The following is a 24155-nucleotide window of genomic DNA, read 5'->3' as shown; positions in this document are numbered from 1 at the left end:
TTGCCGTAGATTGAAAAACCGTTCCTAAAACTTTAGGCAACGGTTTGGCAACGGTTTTTGACCTGTGGTATATGCGGCTGTTGCCAATGCTCAAAGGCAACGGTTTTTTACCTAAGGCAACGGTAACAAGAAAACCGTTGCCTTAGTTACTGACATAGACAACGGTTTTGAAAGAAAATTTTAAACAACGGTTTTGAACCGTTACTCAATAAGCAACGGTTTTAAACCATTCTCTTTCATGATGCAACAGTTTAAAACCATAACTAGATAAGCAACGGTTTTAAACTGTTGTAGCTTTATTATTCACAAAGCCAACAGTTTTAAAGCGTTACTGTTCGTGTCATTTTTTGGCAACGGTTTTAAAGCGTTACCGTTGATGTCATTTTTTGGCAATGGTTTTGATACCATTGCCATTTTGTAATCGTCTTTGACAACGGTTTTAATATCATTGCCTTATGTGACTTTTGACAACGGTTTTTTATAATATATAATTCTTTATTTACAATAGTTTTCTCATGAATGAAATTAGTTCCAACTTTTTTTTTAATTTAGTGTCAATAAATAATCTATACTATTTGAATCGAATTATTATAGAAAAAATAATTGAACATTTCCCATCAAATTTGACTTATAAAAATTGTCATAAGATCCACAATCACATTATATCATCATTTTTCAAAATACAATAAATGTCTTTCTGCTTATACTTTTCAGTTTTCACAATCTAAGCAGGACTACTTAAGTTATGCAGTGTTATCTGTATGCTAATTCTCTAAATAATAACTAACTCTAGCACAGATGTTGAAATTGACATGGTTAATATTCTTGTATCTTAACATATTACAAAATCATTCAAGCCAAAATTGAAGTTAATAAGGGATGAAACTTTCATGGAAAGAACCAACATATCAATTTTATACCATCTCCTTCTGAGGAACATAAAAGTCAGATAAGATAGAACATTGCACGTGGGCCAATATCCTTCATTGGCTTTGAAATTATTTGCAGCATCTACAAAATAAAAAACATATTTATCAATGATCAATTTGTGCCAAGATATATATATAATTATTAAGCACTTATAGTTAAGCTACAAAATAACAAGTGGCTCTAGCAATCTGATGAACCCATGGAAATGAAAAATAAACAAATAAACAAATTATTGCTGGCAAACACCAAGACAGGAAAAAACTATATACACCACGTAACAGATTGCGCTGCATTTTTACATGAAATTAATACAAAGAAATTACAGTGGAGTGAAGCTAACCTGAAGATACTCAAATATAGTGCTGAAAGAAAGCTTTAACAGGAGACCACTATCCACTACCTGCAATAGTATGATATTGTATTAAGGCTACACTTACTAACAAAGACAAAATGGAATTAGATGAAAAAAAAATAATGAAATGACAAAATCTTAGCTATAGATCATACAGCATGATGATCCACGATAGCAGTCTTCACTGCTTTAGAATAAATCTCACGGACTGAAGTATATAACAGCATTCAGCAAAATACAGAAATAAGAAGAAATGAAGTGGGCATGCAAAATAACATCATTACAAAATATCCAATTATCATTTTGAGTGGTCTTCATCTAAAGACAAGGTTAAAAAACAAAGAAAATTGCATTATATGATGAAATTATATATATGATGGAATTTTGTCAGCCTTTAGTGATCAAGATAAAAATTAAGAATCATCTAGAGGAAGAAGAGGGAAAAAAATCTTACAAAGCAGTTAACATCATTGTTTCATACAACTAACGACCAACATGATCAAGTCTTTTATTTAAGTTTATCACATTTTTTAGTGCAAATTCTAATGTGAAGCATTGCTAGTAGAGTTATTGGTATCATTTTATTTATATTCTTTTTCCTTCCCTTTTTTAATGGTACAAAAAGAGGATGAACCACAAACTAAAGACCTTGAATATTTAATCCTTCAGTGGCCTCAAAGAAATTAAGTAAGGGATCATCAGGGATCCACAGAATGGCTGAAAAATTCCTCTGAACAAGAGTTACAAGTAGTAAGCAACAACACACAAAAAGCAAACATAAAAGAAGGATACACAGAAAAATTCACCTCCGATACAAGAAGATCACAGCATATCGTGCCTTCAAAAAAGACCTACACTCAACATAACCAGCAACATAGTATTCATTACCCTCCAAGAGATCACCAAACAAATATCCAAGAAAAAGTTTCATTGACAAGAACAAGAACAAGAGCATGTGCAAGAACAAATACTCAGTGGATGTGGCTCCCCTATGACCTGAACTAAAGTTGTCAACATAGAGAACGCACCGCTGCTCCAATGGAGCGGTGGTGCCACCATAAGTCACACAAACAATTCTCTTATCTATCCCATTTTCTGTGAAGGCAAGAACAACAACAAAAATCCACCACACATTATGCAAGGCAAGCATAAAAATTATTTTAAAACTCAGATTTCAAGATAACAATTCAGTAATCAAACTTCAATATAATCCATCAAGCAAACCAACTTATAACAACCAATTCAGCATAATCAAATCCCCAAAAATAAAACTATCAAGCAAAACTATAAAACTATTAAACCAATTCAGCATAACCAACTTGTAGGCATTCTAAAATTAAAACTATTAAACTTTAAAAATAAATCCCCTACCTCAGAGTGACGAACTAGCAGGAATTAATTGCGACAAACCCCTCTTTCTTAATCCATGGCAACAGCAGCAACATTTCTTATCACTTTCCAGCAGTAGCAGTGGCACCGGAGCAGGGAAAAGGCAGGGCAGTTCGGACCAACGGCTCCAGCAACCTCCTCTGGCGAGTATTGTCCCTTTCTCCATCGCTGTTTTGTATCGCAGTAAACCATTAGTAACAGAGGCCTCGATTGGTAACAGCGGCGAGTTCCAACAGTTGAGGATTGAATGAAGTTACAGCGGCAAGGAAGACGGCCATGACAGCAGCAGCAACCCCCTTTCTACGGTGACGGCAATAGAAGCTTCGTTGGCGGTGAGTGTGGCGGATTGGAAGAATATGGTGGTATTGGCGGCTTAGGGGAAGGCAGAACGGTGACAGCGATCGTGGCTCCAGTGAAGGTGACATCTTCTTCTACTGCTCGTCGCGGTCCTTGGCTCGCGTCTCCCTCATCTCCATCTGGGGCTTCCCTCAACGATGCAGAACTGACGGCGGCTCAGACGGCAGCGGTGACCTTGAAGCACGACAACGACGAGGCGTTGGCGGCGGGACAGCTCCGTCGCAGCCTCTGTCTCCCTCTCACGCATGTCGTTCTCTTCCTCACATCCGACTCTCTCTCGGTCACCCCTCTACCTTCACCTGACGATGACAACGACGACCGCAAAACCCTCCTCGGCGCCATCCCCTCCCTCGCTTCTCCTTCCTCTTCTTCTCCATTTCCCCCTCGAGCTCCCCCTGTTCCTCGTTTCTCCCCTTTTCTTTCCTTCTGTGTGTGTGCGTTGTGTTTGATTTAGGGCACAAAGGGAGAAATTTGGGATATTAGGTTTAAATTAAGAATATTTAGAATTAAGGAAAAATAGTCACAAGTAATATAATAATTTTTATAAAATATTTAAAATCAAATAAAAATTTAGGATTTGAATATAATATTGTAAAGATTATTTTTGGAGTATATAAAATTTTATTTATTAATATATCATTTATTTTAAATAATTTTTTTTAATTTAAATTATAAAATGAACATACTAATCATATTTTATAAAATACAGTTTTAACCCGAAATATCAATTATTTAGATTATACGATATAATTTTTCATTATTTTTCTATTACCAAAATTTTAATTTTAATTTGTATAAAATAATTAATTATAATAAAAATTGTACATAACTATTAATTGTCTTAAATTTAAGTATTTATAAAAATCAATATAATCATTTCTAACAAATTAATCTCTAAGAGTTTAATTTAATAAAATAAATCGTAATTTATTCATAATACAAATTTCTTAAATTAAATTACCTAACACTTCCATTATTGAATTTTAATTTGAAATTACATCAAATAACCAATTATAAAAATTATATAAGATTATTAATTAACTTAACTCCATATATTAATAAAACTAATTTAATTACTCCTAAAAGATTAGTTTATAAAAATAAGGAGTTCAAAATAAAATAAGTCACAATTTATTTATATAATTATTTGAAATTATTTTTATTGGTATTGTTTAATTTGTATAATTATTTAAATAATATTAGAAAATTGTTGTTTTATAAACAATTGTTGTAATGGTTGTAAAACCGTTCTTTAAAATAGTCAAAGAGAACGGTTTTATTTTGTTACTATAGCGTAATGAAAAATTGAACTTCAACAGCAACACTGTAAAAACCGTTGTCTAAGACCATCTAATAGAACGGTTTTAAAGTGTAGCATTTTGGCAACGGTTTTTATGCGTTTCTTTTGTACAATTATTTAAACAACAATAAAAAACCGTTGTTTAAATACAAATCATGGTAACGGTTATAAAACCGTTCTTTAAAATAGTCAAAGAGAACGGTTTTAATTTGTTGCTATAAAATAATAAAAAATTGAATTCAACAGTAACACTATAAAAAACTGTTGCCTAAACCTATCTAAGAGAACGGTTTTAAGGCGTTACAAAATTTAGCGTTGCTAAAGGCCATATTTGTTGTAGTACTCTTACGTTCCTCCAACAATCCGAGTTTTCAGCATATTGCCTTTTAAAAAGTAAAATTATTAGTATCTTATTGATTATGCAGTGTTCAATTTCTAAGTGTTCTGCATACTACAATAATAACTGAATTATTACAAGGACTTTGAAACTTATGATGCAGCAAAGTAAAGAAAGAAATTAACAAATTGCGTTCATTTTGACCAGTGGCTACAATTTCAAACTAAAACTAAGATTGAACTTGCATTTATATGGACTAGGTTGCTATGATTTTTAATGTGATTCAAACTATAAAAGTGTGCTGATATATTTTAGAGGAATGTTATATACACCATTCATTATCAATAAACTTTGTCACTGTTATCTCTAACTTTGAAGTTTTGGCTTGTTTAAGGAGATTTGACCCCAGAAGAGAGTGCAATCTGCGGAAATATTCTTATTTCCTCCCTGCTGATATTATAGGGATCCAGAGCCATTTCAGTGAGGATGAAATTGATTCCCATATTTCGTAGTTCAATAGTATACTTAATGTTTAAAAAATCGGTATGTATAGAAAACCAATGATCAAATCTGTTTGTAGTCATGGAGTAAGAAAGCAAATTGCACATTATCCTTCTTGTTTAAGGAATATAGATCACACATTAAATGCACATATGGAAATCTTTTTTGGCTCTAAGTTGATAGGTAATCAAGAATCTTCATGAAGAAGCTAGTATTACATCTATTTTGTTATATTATTGTCTATCCATTCTTTCTATTAGATATTGAATCATATAAGTAAAGTTTTAACCTGAAATTGACTACAAACTAAACCACTAGTTGCTTCTCAAATTTTGCAGCAAATTCCAATATGGTGGAGGTGGTTCAGCTTGGACCATATATGGTCTACTAACCTTACAGATAGGTGACAAAGATTCTCCAGTTGCAGTTCCTGGATTTGGCACATTATCAGTGAGACACTACCTTGAGAAACAAATGGGTTATCCCTACAACTTTCTTGGAGAAGTTGCTATGGCTCATGTTGCTTTTGTTTTAATATTTCTCTTTGTATTTGCATATAGCATCAGGTATCTCAATTTCAAGACAAGATAAACGTTTCATAGAATAATAATGCTATCATCACGCTCTTCAAGCTTGTTCTTTGTATACATTTGGGGCTATTGGCTTATGATGTACATTTGGATTGTGGATCATAAATTTAACATATTTATGAAATTTCTCTCCTTTAATTTCTATATTTCTATATAGAAATTGTGAATTTTGTATTTATTTGAAAAATTGATCTCTATGTAATACTTTTTATATTATAATTATTTATGAAAATCAAGTTTTAAAACTGGTATATGTGAAATTAGTAAAAATCTATAATTAGAAAATCAGTAACAGTGACCGATTTAACAACCGATTTTAGATTTTATAGTCAGACATCAGCGACCGATTTAGCGACCGAAGAGTTGGTTGCTATTTAGCGACCGATTCCTTCAGTGACCAATTTATCAACCGAAAAATAGGTCGCCATTTAGCGACCGATTTTATTAGCGACCGATTTAGCGACCAATATCATTTTGTACTGGTTTGGTAGCATTGGTTGAAAATCGATCGCTAAGATCAGTCGCTAACGGTTAGCAACCGAAGTTGGTCGCTATTTTCTAATTAGCAACCAAGGTTTTAACGACCACTATAATTGGTCGCTAAATCGGTCGCTATTTCGGTAATTTCTTGTAGTGTTTCGTAATGTTTAAAACCAAGTTTAAAAAGAAAAAAGAAGAGAAAGAGGGTGTTTCTGTTCCTGCGAAGGGGAAGGGAAGAAGAAAAAGGAGAAAGGAAAGAAGACGAAGAAGCTGTTCACGATCCACCTCTGTCTCCACTTCCGCCGTCACCTCCATACGATTTTAGTTCTTAAAGTAAGGACAATTTTAAAACCAAGTTAAACCTTAGGGACGATTTTATATGTAAAAAAGGTTGATGACAAAAAAAATTTTTAGCCTATATCTTAGAGGCCAAAATCGTACTTAACTCTTTAAATAAACTACTAACAATCACTCTAAACACATTTATAATGTGAAAGCAACGATGGAGTAACCCTAGTGTTACAAAGAATAACAATAGGAAACAAAATGGCCCATTTTTGTCGAATAATTATTTGTTTTTTGGCTTCACTTGAAAATATGGGATTCCTAATTAAATAACTTTTATCTTTATGTGTATTACACGACATATAGTTTTGACTTATATATTTGATGAGTTGCATATTCATGTACTATTGCTCAATATATAAACATGGTTAATTGAATACTTCAGTACTTGTGGAACAACCAAGCACTGTATATATATTATAGTAATTGATTATAAAATAAATTAGGGTTAATCTGTTTGTGATTTCCTTTAACATGACGTGAATGCGACAGATTTAAATTTGATTTAATTTCACTGATGACCAAAACAATTTATAGCATATTTAAAAGATCCAGCGATTGCATTCGGATTCTAGTGACGTGCTGCAATCAATTGGTTCCTGCCCAATGTTTGTTACCAAACACAAATAAAAAATTATTTTAGAACAACGAACATATACATAGATATAATGAGCTTCATCAATATTAAGTGAATACTAAAAATTAATAACCAAATCAGTTATTTATGTAAATATATATTAGAATATAAAATATATATTAAAAATAATTTAAATAATACATATATTAATAGATGATTTAGTAATTTATTTTTTATATACACATAATATTTTTATATAAATTTTTAAGTATATCTTAATGATATACTATTTTGATCTAATAATTTTTAATTGTAAAATATATTTGCACTGATTTAGAAATTTACAGAAATTACATGTTGAAAAGTGATAAAAATTTAATTATTCATATTCTAACAAAAAGGACTCTTAAAATACAAGATACAAATAAAAAAGATATCAACAGAAATATGTAACTTAATCCATTTAAGTATTTTGGATTTTTTTTTATTATTAATTTAACAAGGTGGTGACACAGTTACAATTGTCAAACAACACAAAACAACTTCAAACAAAATATATAAAGAATTAAGCACAAAACAACACTTAAATTAAAACACCATCTAATAAAACCAAACCACCACAACCACAAACAAAACACAAACCACTCAAGTAGAAAAAAGATGTCATGTCCCAAATTCTAATGTTCCTTCGACATATGGTCATCAAAACAAAGAAAAAAAACGGGAACCACTCACATCTCAAACAAATCCGTTTTGCTAGTGAGATCTGCTTTGCCAGGAATATAGTTACACCGAAAATTCTTTGATAATCTTCAGATTTTGCAAAGTCTCTCCAAATAATTATGTATTTGAAATTGATGAGTTTGGAAAACTCCTATTTAATATTGATGATGAACAAACATTATTGAAATATTTAATTACAAAATTATTAATTTGATCTTAAATCATATTTGCTTAATTAATAATTTTTGTTGTGCAGGTTTTGTGTTGGGCCAAAAATAAAAGAATCCTGTTGCTAGTCCAAATTAAAACCAACAATCAGCCTTGCTACATGTTTCCTATTATGTGGCTGAATTGTTATATTAAAGGGCCATGGTCAATGTTGCTGCAACCAAGCCCATATTTAATTTTGATGAAAGTTTCCTATGCTTGATCCGAAATCAAATTTATTAGGAAAGCAAATGTTATAAATGGGCCAGTGTTTATTGAACTTCAACATTAAGCCCATATCAAATCAAAGATTCAATGGTTGGTCCGATACATAATGAAAGAAAACAAATTGGTTCTATGCTTTCTAACGGATTTCATTTCTTGTTAAGAGATGGATTTCAAATTTAATTTAAGCATTGGGAACATAAGTAAGTGAGAGAAGATTGATTTGATTGCTATGAAGGCTATGCATGCCTCTCAGCAAAGAGAAGTAGAAAACATGAGTGCACTTTTATTCTTTCTCTTTGCTACATTAATTATTTGATCAAAACCATTGAATATCTTCTTCTCTCTCATCTCTTTCTCTCTTTCGGTCAATACACAGAAAATAAAGGCATGTCTAAAGACCATCACAATGATGGCAAGAAAACATACTAAAATAAAAATGAGCTGTGGCTGAGATTTTCACCAAATATGGTTAGATTTGGTGAAGTAATCTTGAGCTCTTCATGCTCAAAAATGGACGAAGAAGATTCGGCCAGCAAGGGAGATTCTTGAAGCATGGCTTGTCTTTGATTCTGCTCAACCACCACAGGAAGTAGCTAGAGTGGCGAAGTGATGGTTAAGGCAGAAATTAAAGCAGATGAAGTCATTATCATCATGAAGCATCAAGGGCCAGAAAATCCATCTTGGAGAGCAAGCCAAGGATGGAGAGCTCGGATTGATGAAGGGTGATGATCAAGAAAGGACTAGAGGTAATTGCATGTTGGGTTTTGTATGGTTATCTCTTCTCTCTCTATGTGGCCGAACCGGTTCTGTTTGTTGAAGGAGGAAGAAGTTGGTTTAGGTTTTGGCTTCAAGTGTGGAGGCTTCTCTCTTCTATAAAAAGGGAGAACAACCACTGTTTGGAGCAAGGAGTTAGAAGTAAGCAGTGAGAGTGCAAGGCACAGGATTCTCAGAGCTACCTGAGATTACAGATTTTCTTCTCCTTCAATGTATTCTGTTTTGTATTTTTCTGTTTAATTTTGTCATGTCTTGAGTCTCATGGAAAAAGGCAAACAGTGAGATTTGTATGAAAAAGCCATAAAGCGGAAAAAGGTAGAGAGTGCAAAATTAAAAGAAAAAGCCATAGATGTCTTAAAGTTCCTTTGTTCATCTATGTTGTGTTTCATGATTCTGTGGGAATCCCCTTGTAAGTTGGGTTAGCACTTTACAGTTTGTAATCAGATTGATTATAGTGAAATTCTATCATGTTTGTGATGGAGACTGGATGTAGGCTGCACTGCACTTAGCAGTTGAACCACGATATATCTGGGTGTAATCTTCTACTCTTCTCTCCTACATTTCTGTTTCTACTGCACAGGAGCAAAAACCAAAATTATCTCGTGCCAAGTGACGAGACAAAAAGAAAAGTCTCGTGGCTAGGGATGAGACAAAAGAAAAAGTCTCGTGTAAAGTGATTAGCAAAAACAGAAAAGTCTCCTCTAAGTCCAGCAAGGGTTATTAAGCAAAAAAGGGGGCTAAGATTCAACCCCCCCTTCTCTTAGCCACTGAAACCATCAATTGGTATCAGAGCTTGGTCTCAAAGAGATCAAGCTTTGCAGCTTGGAGTAAAGATCCTTATGGCGGAAAACAGTGGCTCAAATGTGGTGTCCTATAATCTGACTGAAGGACAATCAAGCAACAGACCTCCTCTTTTCAATGGAAAAAATTATACCTATTGGAAGGAGAGGATGAAGATATTTGTACAAGCAGTGGATTACAGACTTTGGAAGATTATCCTGGAAGGGCCTCAATTTCCAACTACCACAAGTGCAGAAGGAGTAGTCTCTCTCAAACCAGAAGCAAGATGGACCGAAGAAGATAGGAAGAAAATAAAGTTAAATGCCAAGGCAGTAAACCTGCTTAATTGTGCTATCAGCTTTGAGGAGTACCGACGAGTATCACGGTGCACAACGGCAAAGGAAATATGGGACGAATTGCAAATCACCCATGAAGGAACCACCATTGTAAAGAAGACTCGGACAGACATGTTGAATAGAGAGTATGAAATGTTTGCAATGAAGGAAGGAGAGTCCATTGATGAATTGTTCGAACGGCTCAATGCCATTATTGTTGGCTTAGATGCTCTGGGAATTACACACTCTGAATCTGTGCTAGTGAGAAGAGTGTTGAGATGTCTCACAAAAGAGTGGGAAACAAAAGCTTTAATTATTTCTGAGAGCAGTAGCTTAGATTCCATGACAGTTGATGATTTGAGAGGAAATCTTCTTGCTTTTGAAAACACCTATTTGAAAAAAGATTCAAAAAAGAAAGGAATTGCCTTTTCTTCTATGACTAACCCTCTGGATGAAGAATCTAGTGATAACTCCTCTGAACATGAATTTGTGTTGTTTGCAAAAAAATTCAGGAAAATGATGAAGCTTAAAGGCAAAGGCAGCAGCTCAAGGAGAGTGAAGAAAGACCTTAGCAAAGTAACTTGTTACAACTGCAAGAAAATGGGGCATTTCAAATCTGATTGTCCCAAGTTAAAGAAGGAGGAAAAGCCGAAAAGAGTAAAGAAGAAGGGACTGATGGCCTCATGGGAAGACTTGGAGAATGACTCCGATGATGATGATGCTGAAGAAACCGAGACCAAGTCACAAACATGTCTCATGGCTGACCACATAGATCAGGTAGTCTTTCATAACCCTAACACTGAAGATCTCCATCTTATGATAGACCACCTTTCTGAAAAAATAAGATGTTTTCTGTTGGAAAATCAAGAACTTGAACAACAAATCACCATTCTTAAGGCTGAAAACAGTTTTCTAAAAGAAAAAGTGAGAGAGGCCGAAACTGCTTGTGATCTTGTTGAAGAGAATAAGCAGTTAAGAGCTCAAGTTAGAAGCTGTGAAAGTGGCCATTATGTTCTTGCATATGTAGATTGTTTTAAGCAAAATGAAGAGTTGCTAAAAGAGGTTAAAAGACTTAAGGAAGACTTAGCCAAGTTCACCCAAAGTTCTGAAAATCTGAATCAAATCTTGGCTAGTCAAAAACCTCTTTATGATAAGGCTGGTTTGGGGTTTATAAATCTGAAAAATCTCATTTTGAAAACATTGCTTCATCTTCAAATGATACAAGGTATCAAGACCCAACCTACTTTAACAAAACAACAACTCCAAGATTTTGTAGACTATGCAAACGAAATGGACACTTTCCCATTCAATGTTTTTTTGGTGAAAGAATGATTGGTGATAAGGTTTATAAAATTGTTTTTGATTACAATGGCTTAGGACATAGAAGATGGTTTAACGTAAAAGGATCCAAAAAGATTTGGATACCTAAGGTTACTTAAGCTTGTTTTGTAGGTGTGCCTAGCATCCAAATGGAAGGAAAATATGTGGTATATGGATAGCGGATGCTCTAGGCATATGACCGGAAAGACAACCTTCTTCATAAAGCTTGATGACTATGATGGAGGACTTATCACATTCGGTGATGATGCAAAAGGAAAAATTGTGGCTGCTGGAAAAGTGGGTAAAAGTTTCTCATCTTGTATAAATGATGTCCTTCTTGTACATGGCTTGAAACATAATTTACTTAGTGTTAGTCAATTATGTGATTTGGGTTTTGAAGTTATTTTTAAGAAGTTTGTTTGTTTAGTTGTTTGTGAGAAAACTGGGGATGTTCTTTTTGAAGCTAAAAGATGCAACAATGTGTATGGATTAACTCTTGAGGATTTAAAGGAACAAAATGTAACATGCTTTACATCCTTCGAATCTGAAAAATGGCTTTGGCATAGAAAGTTGGGACATGCTAGCATGTATCAAATTTCTAAGCTAGTCAAAAGAAATTTGGTTAGAGGAATTCCAAACATCAAGTTTGATAAGGATCTTACTTGTGACGCTTGTCAATTGGGCAAATAAGTAAAATCCTTTTTTAAATCAAAAGATGGAATCTCAACCAAAAGGCCATTGGAAATATTACATATTGATCTTTTTGGTCCTATTAGAACTCAAAGTTTAGGAGGTAAACACTATGGTCTTGTGGTGGTAGATGATTACTCTAGATTTGGTTGGGTACTTTTCCTTGCTCATAAGAATGATGCCTTTCATGCTTTTTCCACCCTTTGTAAGAAAATTCAAAATGAAAAGGATTTGAAAATTGCCCATTTGAGAAGTGATCATGGAAGAGAATTTGAAAATCAAGACTTTGAAAAATTCTGTGATGACTTAGGGATTTCTCATAACTTTTCATGCCCTAGAACTCCCCAACAAAATGGGGTGGTTGAAAAAAGGAATAGAAGCCTTCAAGAAATGACTAGGGCTATGTTATGTGAGAGTGAAATTCCTAAATTCTTATGGGCCGAAGCTGTGAACACAGCATGTTATATTTTAAATAGAACAATCATTAGAAAAGGGTTAAAGAAAACACCATATGAGCTATGGAAAGGAACCCCTCCAAATCTTAAGTATTTTCATGTTTTTGGATGCAAATGCTTTGTGCTCAACAATAAGGAAAACCTTGGAAAATTTGATCCAAAATCATATGAAGGAATGTTTTTTGGATATTCCACCACAAGTAAAGCCTATAGAGTTTATCTCAAGGAGCATAGGACAATAGAGGAATCCATACATGTTACTTTTTGTGATTCTAATTTAATTCCCAGTATTGTGAAGGATGTTGATTCAGATTGTGAAGAGGCTGGAAGAAATAAAGAAAATTCCAAATCTGTGCAAAATGAAGAATCTGTCAGCACGGTTTTATCTCGTCAGATTGGAGGAGACACTTCCATTTTGTCTCCTGAGCTGGCACGAGCAACTGAAATAGAGAGACCACCAGAAGTTCATCAAAGCTCTACACTTGTCCGAAAGCCTAGAGAATGGAAGTCTATGAGGGGTTATCCTCATGACTTCATCATTGGTGATCCCTCTCATGGTGTAACAACAAGATCCTCCACCAAAAGATAAACCGAACCTAGCAACTTCGCTCTCTTGTCACAAATGGAGCCCAACAATGTCAAACAAGCTCTTGAAGATCCATCATAGGTCAAGGCCATGCAAGAGGAGCTTGCTCAATTTGACAAGAACGAGGTTTGGACATTAGTACCTCATCCGGATGGTAAGAAGGTAACGGGTACTAAGTGGGTATTTAAAAATAAGCTTGGTGAGGATGGACAAGTTGTTCGTAACAAGGCTAGATTAGTGGCCCAAGGTTACGATCAAGAAGAAGGTATAGATTTTGATGAGTCTTTTGCTCCGGTAGCTAGAATGGAAGCAATTAGATTGCTTCTTGCCTATGCCGCATATAAAGGTTTCAAAATGTTTCAAATGGATGTTAAATGTGCTTTCCTTAATGGCTTTATTGATAGAGAAGTGTATGTGGCACAACCCCCCGGTTTTGAGCATGAAGAATTTCCAAATCATGTTTTCAAACTAACTAAGGCCCTTTATGGTCTTAGACAAGCTCCAAGAGCTTGGTATAAAAGGCTAAGTGCCTTCTTGTTGGAAAATCAATTTCAAAGGGTACCACCGACACTACTTTATTTATTAAAGCATCTAATGATGATATACTCCTTGTTCAAGTTTATGTTGATGACATTGTATTTGGATCAGCCAACATTTCCTTGTGTGAAGAGTTTGGAAAACTCATGACTAGTGAGTTTGAGATGAGTTTAATGGGAGAGCTTACCTTCTTTCTTGGCCTCCAAATTAAACAAACTCCTAGTGGTACTTTTATTTACCAAGGAAAGTATGCAAAAGAGCTTATCAAAAAGTTTTGGCCTAGAAAATTCCAAATCAATGGGAACTCCAATGCATCCTAATATAAAACTTGAAAAGGATGATGAGGGTCAAGATGTGGATGAAACAAGGTATAGAGGAATGATAGGTTCTCTTATGTACCTTACTTCTTCTAGACCGGATATAGTCCAAAGTGTGGGTGTATGTTCAAGGTTTCAATCTCATCCAAAAGAATCCCATCTTACAGCTGTTAAGCGCATCATTAGATACATTAAGGGAACTTGTGATTATGGATTATGGTATCCTAAATCTGATGACTTTTGTGCAGTAGGGTTTTGTGACGCAGATTATGCGGGAGATAGAGTGGATAGAAGGAGCACCTCCGGCATGTGTTGCTTCCTTGGAAGCTCACTCAACATGTGGTCAAGCAAGAAGTAAGCCACAGTGGCTCTATCCACAGCTGAAGCTGAATATATTTCCACATCTGCTTGCTGTTCTCAATTAATTTGGTTAAAAACACAATTAGAAGATTACAAATTAAAAATCAATAGTATACCCTTATTTTGTGATAATATGCGTGCTATAAACATTTCAAAAAATCCTGTTCTGCACTCAAGAACCAAGCACATTGAGATAAAATATCATTTCATTAGAGAACATGTGCAAAAGGGAACTATTGATATTCAATTTGTAAAATCTGAAAACCAAATTACTGATATTTTTACAAAACCCCTCTGTGAAGACAGATTCTGTACCTTGAGAAAAAGTTTGGGTTTGTTTGATTTAAGTTTCATTGATAAATTGTGAAAAGTTGATTATGTTCAGTTTTGTCTCGTAGGTTTGGACGAGATAAAAATACAAGGATGATAAATGAGCTGTGGTCAAGGGGGAGGCAACGCAGAGTTCAAAATTTTATGGGCCCCACCAAAATTCTTTGACCCCACCTTAACAGTTTTGTTAGTTATCTCTCTATGCAAAAAAAAAGGAATCTTCTTCCTTGTGTCATCATATCTTATTGGAAGTGGTTATTGTCAAATCAAATCCCTCTCTCTATCTAATCCCTTGATTTAAGGCAACAACTTTTCAGTTTTAGATTTTAAAATTAAAAGGGAAATCATTCTTGGGTAATAACTTCTCCATAATGGTCATTAACCGTCCACTAATGGTCATTACTTCCAACAAATTCTCTTTCCAGTCCTCATTTAATGTGTCTCTCACCTTCCTTCTTCCCCACTCATTCGGTTACCTCACCAACCTTTCATATTTCATTCTTCCATCACCATGAAAAAGAAAATCGCGCCAAGAAAAAGTGAAAGGCTCCTATTCTATCAAAAACAGTCTACTCCACAATCTCACACACACATTCACATCCATTCTACATCATCTTCATCACCACAGACACAATGAGAAGAAAAATAATTGCCACAAAAACTTTCTCAAGAAAGAAGAAAAGTGTTCCCGTGGCAGAAGAAGAGGAGTCTCATACTTCTCCCATCCCTTCCCCTCCACAATCACCACCAAAAAGATCAACTCCCCATGCATCCGGGAAGAGTGCTCAAAAGACTAAGGGTTTTGCACTTCACGACACCACCGAACCTCCAAATTTGGAATCCCTGGAATTCAGAAACAAGTATGGCAAGACTCACTCCCACTTTGATCCGAGCAGATTCAACTCTTGTACCTCTTTTGAGTTTCACAATGAGGTTATGGAAAAACGTCACTTGTGTGCAACTTACCTTGTTAGTCTCGACACTCTCACTAACAAAGGCATCAACATCTCCTCTCTGTTTGAACTCCTCAACTGGAAGCCCCTTCTTCTCATTCAGAAACCAGTCTATCCTGGCCTAGTCCGAGAGTTCTACGCCAATATGCGACTCATTGACGGCACTCTTCATTCCTATGTCAAAAGGGTTCAAATAGCCCTTGATTCTGAGACCATTGGAGCGGCCCTGGGCTTCAACGATGAAGGACCACGAGCGTATATGGTAGACAAATGGGATACACAAGTCGGCATTTCATACAAAGCAGTTCTTCAGCACATCTGCGAGAATCTTTCTGGCTTGCATGGAACGATTCCAACTCACAAAGTTCTAGGACCAGTCAACTCTCTGCTTCACCGAATCATCACCCATATTTTGACTCCCCAAAGCGGCTCACACAACCGAGTAACATTTTATGACTGTCTCATATTATTTTCTTTGGTTACCTCTACTCCGATATCCTTTGGCTATATTATGATTAGGCATATGTGGGATTCTGTTAGAAGCACCAAAAAGGTTAACCTGCCTTATGGTATATTTTTAACTAGAATTTTTGAATACTTTAAAGTTGATCTGTTGAATGAGGCAATAGAAAACAAAGTATCCAAAATCCGAGGAGGAGGAGCGACTAAGGGAACCAAAGTGGGTAAATCTGTTGCATCGGATAGTGACAATGAGACCCGGTCAGAGTCTTCCAAAACAGTCAAATCCATCAAAGAAATTTTGGATGAATTCTCAAACATGGCAGACATGATGATTCAATCTTACAAAGAGGCTCGCAAGCAAGCCTCTGAGAGCGAGAAAGCTTGGAAAAATTACAAAGAAAGGGTCGGCCTGATGTTAGCAACTCCTAAGGAGGATCTGGGTGATAATAGTGAAGAAGGCGCTGAGGACTCTACTTTTCATCTATCAGATGATTTGATGACTGTTGTTTTATATTATTTGATATTGGCATGATTAGGCTCAATCTTTCTTTTGTAGTAGCATGACTTGATACTCACTGCTTCTTGACACTTTGACTTATTTGGCATCTTATGAGTATTTTGTTATATTGCCAATGCTTTCTTGCTGCAGGTACATAATGCCCCTTTGATGACAAAAGGGGGAGAAAAGCTGAAAATTGAAATATGAAAAACAGGGGAGAAAATAGAAAACAGGGGATGAAATTTTCTATTGAAAATTCATGATCACCCTTGTTATATTTGGTGCTTGATGATAGCTTGATGATAATATTGAAACTGCATTGTGTTTGCTGATATTGTTTAATAATGATTTGACAATGCATTTGTTTTATGAAGACTGGTTGATAATTAACCGTGATGAATGTATATGCATGATTAAAACACTGTTTCATCTTGGTTAATATGCTTAATTTTTTGGCAGTTCCTTTAAACTATGGAAAGCATAAAAACTGCCATGTTTTGACCATATGTGCTTCAAATATTTTTCTTACCATAATAATGCTCTGATATCTTGTTTAGAAAAATATTTGAACAAACTTTCTTGTTGATTGGTGTGTGTAAAAGTTTGAGCAGTAAATCAGTTTATGATATCAAATAAGTTTTGATTATCAATTTAAAACTGCTCATAAATCAAGCATTTAGCATCACATAATATGCTAAATAACATTATTTTTGAAGCTTGATTAAAATGTTACAGGTTAGTGCTTCCCTTGGTAAAATAAGCATACATCAAGGGGGAGCTATGTAACATTTAGCAAGGGGGAGAAATTCAAATTCAAAGGGAGTATTCTTTACTCAATCTTTAAATTGCTCTCCATTTCAATTTTAATAATGTTTGTCATCAAGGGGGAGATTGATGAGTTTGGAAAACTCCTATTTAATATTGATGATGAACAAACATTATTGAAATATTTAATTACAAAATTATTAATTTGATCTTAAATCATATTTGCTTAATTAATAATTTTTGTTGTGCAGGTTTTGTGTTGGGCCGAAAATAAAAGAATTTTGTTGCTAGCCCAAATTAAAACCAACAATCAGTCTTGCTACATGTTTCCTATTATGTGGCTGAATTGTTATATTAAAGGGCCAAAGTCAATGTTGCTGCAACCAAGCCCATATTTAATTTTGATGAAAGTTTCCTATGCTTGATCCGAAATCAAATTCATCAGGAAAGCAAATGTTATAAATGGGCCAGTGTTTATTGAACTTCAACATTAAGCCCATATCAAATCAAAGATCCAATGCTTGGTCTGATACATAATGAAAGAAAACAAATTGGCTCTATGCTTTCTAACGGATTTCATTTCTTGTTAAGAGATGGATTTTAAATTTAATTTAAGCATTGGGAACATAAGTAAGTGAGAGAAGATTGATTTGATTGCTATGATGGCTATGCACGCCTCTCAGCAAAGGGAAGTAGAAAACATGAGTGCACTTTTATTCTTTCTCTTTGCTACATTAATTATTTGATCAAAACCATTGAATATCTTCTTCTCTCTCATCTCTTTCTCTCTTTCGGTCAATACACAGAAAATAAAGGAAGCCATGGAAGCTACATGGAGCTACCGAAAAGAAGGAAAGGCATGTCTAAAGACCATCACAATGATGGCAAGAAAACATACTAAAATAAAAATGAGCTGTGGCTGAGATTTTCACCAAATATGGTTAGATTTGGTGAAGTAATCTTGAGCTCTTCATGCTCAAAAATGGACGAAGAAGATTCGGCCAGCAAGGGAGATTCTTGAAGCATGGCTTGTCTTTGATTCTGCTCAACCACCACAGGAAGTAGCTAGAGTGGCGAAGTGATGGTTGAGGCAGAAATTAAAGAAAATGAAGTCATTATCATCATGAAGCATCAAGGGCCAGAAATCCATCTTGGAGAGCAAGCCAATGATGGAGAGCTCGGATTGATGAAGGGTGATGATCAAGAAAGGACTAGAGGTAATTGCATGTTGGGTTTTGCATGGTTATCTCTTCTCTCTCTATGTGGCCGAACCGGTTCTGTTTGTTAAAGGAGGAAGAAGTTGGTTTGGGTTTTGGCTTCAAGTGTGGAGGCTTCTCTCTTCTATAAAAAGGGAGAACAGCCACTGTTTGGAGCAAGGAGTTAGAAGTAAGCAGTGAGAGTGCAAGGCACAGGATTCTCAGAGCTACCCGAGCTTACAGATTTTCTCCTCCTTCAATGTATTCTATTTTGTATTTTTCTGTTTAATTTTGTCATGTCTTGAGTCTCATGGAAAAAGGCAAACAGTGAGGTTTGTATGAAAAAGCCATAGAGCGAAAAAAGGCAGAGAGTGCAAAATTAAAAGAAAAAGCCATAGATGTCTTAGAGTTCCTTTGTTCATCTATGTTGTGTTTCATGATTCTGTGGGAATCCCCTTGTAAGTTGGGTTAGCACTTTACAGTTTGTAATCAGATTGATTATAGTGAAATTCCATCATGTTTGTGATGGAGACTGGATGTAGGCTGCACTGCACTTAGCAACTGAACCAGGATATATCTGGGTGTAATCTTCTACTCTTCTCTCCTACATTTCTGTTTCTACTGCACAGGAGCAAAAACCAAAATTATCTCGTGCCAAGTGACGAGACAAAAAGAAAAGTCTCGTAGCTAGGGATGAGACAAAAGAAAAAGTCTCGTGTAAAGTGATGAGCAAAAATAGAAAAGTCTCCTTTAAGTCCAGCAAGGGTTATTAAGCAAAAAAGGGGCTAAGATTCAACCCCCTTCTCTTAGCCACTGAAACCATCAGAAATCATTTAAATTTGCAAAATAAACCTGAAAATTTTTTAAATCAAGTCGCAGATTCAAAAATTTATTTCTTTCAAAATTAAAGTTTCATTGTTTGTAATCTTTTTTTGACACCCAATGCACTAATATTTGATTACTTGCCATCACCTGCAAATTTTCGATTCTTGATATTGACTTCTCCAAAATAAATTGTAAGTTTGCAACATATATTCCACTCCCTGAATTTCAACCGTCACTAATAAGTTACCTGCATCACAGAATTCACAGAGAAAAGGCACCAAATTATTATTTGCATTTATGAGATATTTTTCAATTGCTACCATTTATTTTTCATGGATAAATTCTACACAAAGTTACTAATACAAACTGTTTTGATTACTTATTAGTGTGATATCTTTCTTCATTCTTGTTTGTTATACCTGTAACCTCTCTTGTTTTCTCCCTTTGATTTAATTATCCCACTCCTTCCATTAATTTTTTATTTTCCTCTAAGTATCCTCAACTTGATCTATTTTATTATGCAATATCTTTTGATTTCTCGTTCTCCATACCACTCAAACAATTTCAAACCAAAGATTGATTCACATCTTCTTTCTGCACTTAGCCACTTCTTGATCATACCAAGCCTCCAAAAATTATTAACCCACCGATTTCACCCTCTTAGAATAATGTTTTTATCTATAGAGATTCTACCAATTTGCAGTGATTAAAGAGATTATTTTTGTTTTCTTCGTGTTCTTCACATAGTTAGGAGTGGCAAACGGGGCAAAACTCGCCGAGCCAACCTGCGTAATTCGCCAAAAAAAGAAGATCGGGTTGAAAATTTGAAACCGTCATAATTAAGCCTAACTCGCATTGCCTAATCTGCGAGCTTTGACGAGTTTCGGCGGGACGGGGCGGGATTTTTCGGCGGGTCCGTCGTTTTTTTTTTTTTGTAATTGAAGATGTTCTAAGTTATAATTTGAATTATGTTCTATATTTAATTAATTAGAGAATTGAAGATGTTTAATTATATGTTTTGGATCATGTTTGTTTTATTTTTTACAATGTTGGTTTTATTATTTGTTTCAAAAAACTTCGTTGATGATTATGTTTATTATATATTTAGAATTATAAACACTTTAATATTTATGAATTTAGAAATTATAATTTTTTTATATCTTTAGAAATTATAAATTTATTGAAATAATTGTGAAATTATATATATTGTTTAATATTTAATAGTTTATTAATAAAAAAATAAAAAAATTATTAAAAAAAAAAGAGAATTGGAGGATTTAACCCGCCAACGTCATTAAACAAAATGTGAATGAATTTGAGACCGCTTCACTAGGTAGGATAGAACAAATCAGTCTACCAAATAGTAAACTTTTGACAGACGAGACTGAACATAAAAGACTAGCTCATTTGACACCCTACACACAACACACAAATACTCTCAACATCTTTTATAATATTCAACATCTTTTATAATCTTAAATCCTGCTAACCTTTTCTTTGTGTTTAGCTTTTCTAAAACTGCAAACCAAGTCATTATTTCCACTCTTGGAGAAACAGCTATTCTCCATATATTACTAAAGAAATGTTTAAATTTGGCAATTAAAGATTTTTCCCTCTACAGCATTTATTATTAACTTAATAGTAAAGCTTCCATCTTATACTCTTTTTCTAATTAATACAATTTTATGCTTTAAAAAAAAAGGTATTGGACTTGTATAATTAAAATTTAAAGGAATTATAGAGAAACTAAATAAACTGAATGATATTTAAATATTGAGTCGAATGAATAAAAAAATTTCACCGGGGATACTCAATGCTGATACCTACTGCTAACATATATCATGCATATAGGTTCTAGCTAACTAGCTGTATGTCTGCACCAAAAACTAAAATTCTACCTAAAAACAGAACGTGTTAACCAACCAATTATAGTATTATTGATTAATGTTAAAAAACACCAACTACCTTTGTATTGACTATACTAAGTAGTGTGAGAATACAGAAGACGGAGGATCGATCGGAGTTGCATGGGTTATATATTCCAACGTAACAAGAGAAATGAAAACTAAAAAGAAGTGACCGGAAAAAAAAAGTTAAAAAATTAACCAACAATTTTTTTAATATTTATTAAAGATATATTATATATATATATTATTAATTTAAATTTTGAGACAAATTATTTTATAATACTGTATCAAAGTTTATATGATCTAAAGGTCTAAAATTTAATCTTCATTGATTTCAAAAAAAAAAAAAATCAGCATTAGACCAATAAAAAAAATTAAAACCTATATAAAAGTTTATTCAAATCTAAAAAAAAAAAAAATTCTGTGTGAGATAAATTTTTAGAGAAAATGATATTTTATGACGGAATTAAGAAAAAAAAAAGATGATAGATTTATTTATTGTGCATATACATTTAACAAATTAAAAGACCTATTAATTAAAGGTATTGTTATTTCATATACATTTAACACGTTACATCTTATCTTTGTACAAACTTTAACCATGGATTTAATCATTTAATTAATTAAAGGTATTGTTATTTCATATATAAAATTATGTAAAATAGACTTATTATTAGGGATGTCAATGGGGCAGGGCGGGGCAGGGAATGCCTCCTTGCTCCCCATCCCCGCTCTCAAATTTGCTCCCCATCCCCGCCCCATTCCCCATCGTGGGGAATATTGCTCCCCATCCCCATTCTCCGCGAGGACCCCATTTTCCATATGCATAATAGTTCTAACTAATTATTAATTTCCATATAAATAGAGCTGCAAGTATCTATCTTATACAAAAACTGCAAGATTTTATACAAAAAGTCTAAATGATACGATGGTGACTTCTCTTGAAATAATGCAATAGGGAGACGCAACTACGAGTCAAAGGACAAAGCAGTGGACGAGGTAAGAGACGTGGCAACAGAGAGGAGAATGGACACGACGGCAGAGTTATGAAAAAGAACGCCGCAAATAGAAATTACGACACGATAAGGGTGATGGCACGGTGAGGTGTGGCAATTCGGTGAGAAGGGTGACGAGGGGGTGGCTGCAGAGAGGTTAGATGGAGTATGGACAGCCTTAGGGATCTCTGAATTGAAGAAGGGTTATGCAAATAAAGATTAGGAGTTTTGGGTTTCTATATATGTGTGTGTGAGAAATGACTAAAAAACATATATGAGAAATAAACTATTAAGGATAATTTAAGAAATTCATAAATTTCGGGGAATAGCGGGGACGGGGGAATTTCGTCCTCCATCTTCATCCCCGCGGAAAAAATTTGCCATAATCAGATCCCCATTCGAAGTAGTCTCCGCAGGGATCCCCGTATCTCGAGAAATTTTGCCATCCCTACCTATTATACAGATAATTGGGTGAATTATTTCGTCTCTCATATAACATATCGTCTCTCTCTAATAAATGATTTACCAATTTTACTAAAAATAAACATGATATTAATAATTCTAGAAATTAGTTTTTGAGACATGCTATTTTATGTAATCATAAATAAGATAATATTAAAAGTATGTGTAATTTTTACTCGTATTTTCAACAATACAAAACAAAAAATCAAACTTATTAAAATATAATAAATGTCTAATCAACAAAAAAAATTCAAGGAATTTAAAATTATAAAAGTAACATAACTTTGTAAAAATAAAATACAAAAATATTAGAAAATAAATTTATAAATGACCACAAATAAACAATAAAAAATAAAACTTTAAAATTATCTTAGATTAATCAATACACTTGAAACTTCACAGTTAATTCCTATAAGTTAAATTTAAATTAACTTAATAATATGTATACATCTTATATGATTAGTTAAAAGTGTAATTAAAATTAATAATAAAATGCAATAAAGTATGACGACTTGAAAAGTCTTTTAATAGAGTGATGAGAATTAGGTAAGAGTTTAAAATTTAGAGAGAAAATTAAAATTTAGAGAAAAAATTAAGATTTAGAGAGACATTAAGAATTTAGAAAAAAATAGAATTAAGGGTATAAATTATAATTATTAATTATGATAAAAATATTTTCGATAAAAAATATTTTAAAGCTGCTTTTGTTTTTAATTTTTAAAAAAATGTGTTATGAGTTTTTAAAAAAAAAATAAATTATTTATTGTTTTTAATATAAATAGTTTTTTGAAACGTGATATCTAAATATATTTAAAATTAAAAAAAATAACTTTAAAAAAAATCCATCCAAATTATTACTTTATTTTTGGGCAAAAAACATAAATAAGTCAAGAAGAGAGCAATTTTACACAAATCAGCCAAAGCAAAATCTAATAAATCAATCAACCAAATCACGTTTACATGTAGTTTGAACCTACCTGCTTCGAACTTAGATTGCATGTAATTCGAATCAAGTAGATTCGAATTACTCACTGACACACAAAGCAACATAATTCAAATTCAGCTTATTCAAATTACACAGTAACATGTAATTTGAATCAGATTTATTCGAACTACTTTCAATGATGCAATAATTTAATACGGAAGCGCCAAAAAAAAGGGAAGGGAAAGTGAAAGGGATCCAGCGGGAACGATCTTGAAGAAAAAATGGAAGCTAATTTCCCGCCTCCTGGTTTCTAGTCTCAGTGTCTGCTCTAAAGCAAGTGCCAAAAATAAGGTCGAAAGAAAGTTA

At 33.8% G+C, this 24155-nt stretch overlaps 1 long non-coding RNA gene across 1 annotated transcript; it reads right to left on the bottom strand.

Moving 5' to 3' along the window:
• Positions 1 to 622: 622 nt before the first annotated feature.
• LOC112778722 (uncharacterized) lies at positions 623 to 3495 on the bottom strand. The gene is made up of 4 exons (XR_011877298.1): positions 2654 to 3495; positions 2089 to 2133; positions 1271 to 1330; positions 623 to 1011 (listed from the first exon to the last, which is right to left on the bottom strand). It is a non-coding gene; the product is annotated as an uncharacterized lncRNA (long non-coding RNA).
• Positions 3496 to 24155: the final 20660 nt, after the last annotated feature.

This window comes from Arachis hypogaea, chromosome 19 (assembly GCF_003086295.3).
Source record: "Arachis hypogaea cultivar Tifrunner chromosome 19, arahy.Tifrunner.gnm2.J5K5, whole genome shotgun sequence".
In the NCBI taxonomy this organism is placed as follows: domain Eukaryota; kingdom Viridiplantae; phylum Streptophyta; class Magnoliopsida; order Fabales; family Fabaceae; genus Arachis; species Arachis hypogaea.
The sequence above is the reverse complement of the archived record's forward strand: the minus strand, read 5'-3'. Positions and strand labels throughout refer to the sequence as shown.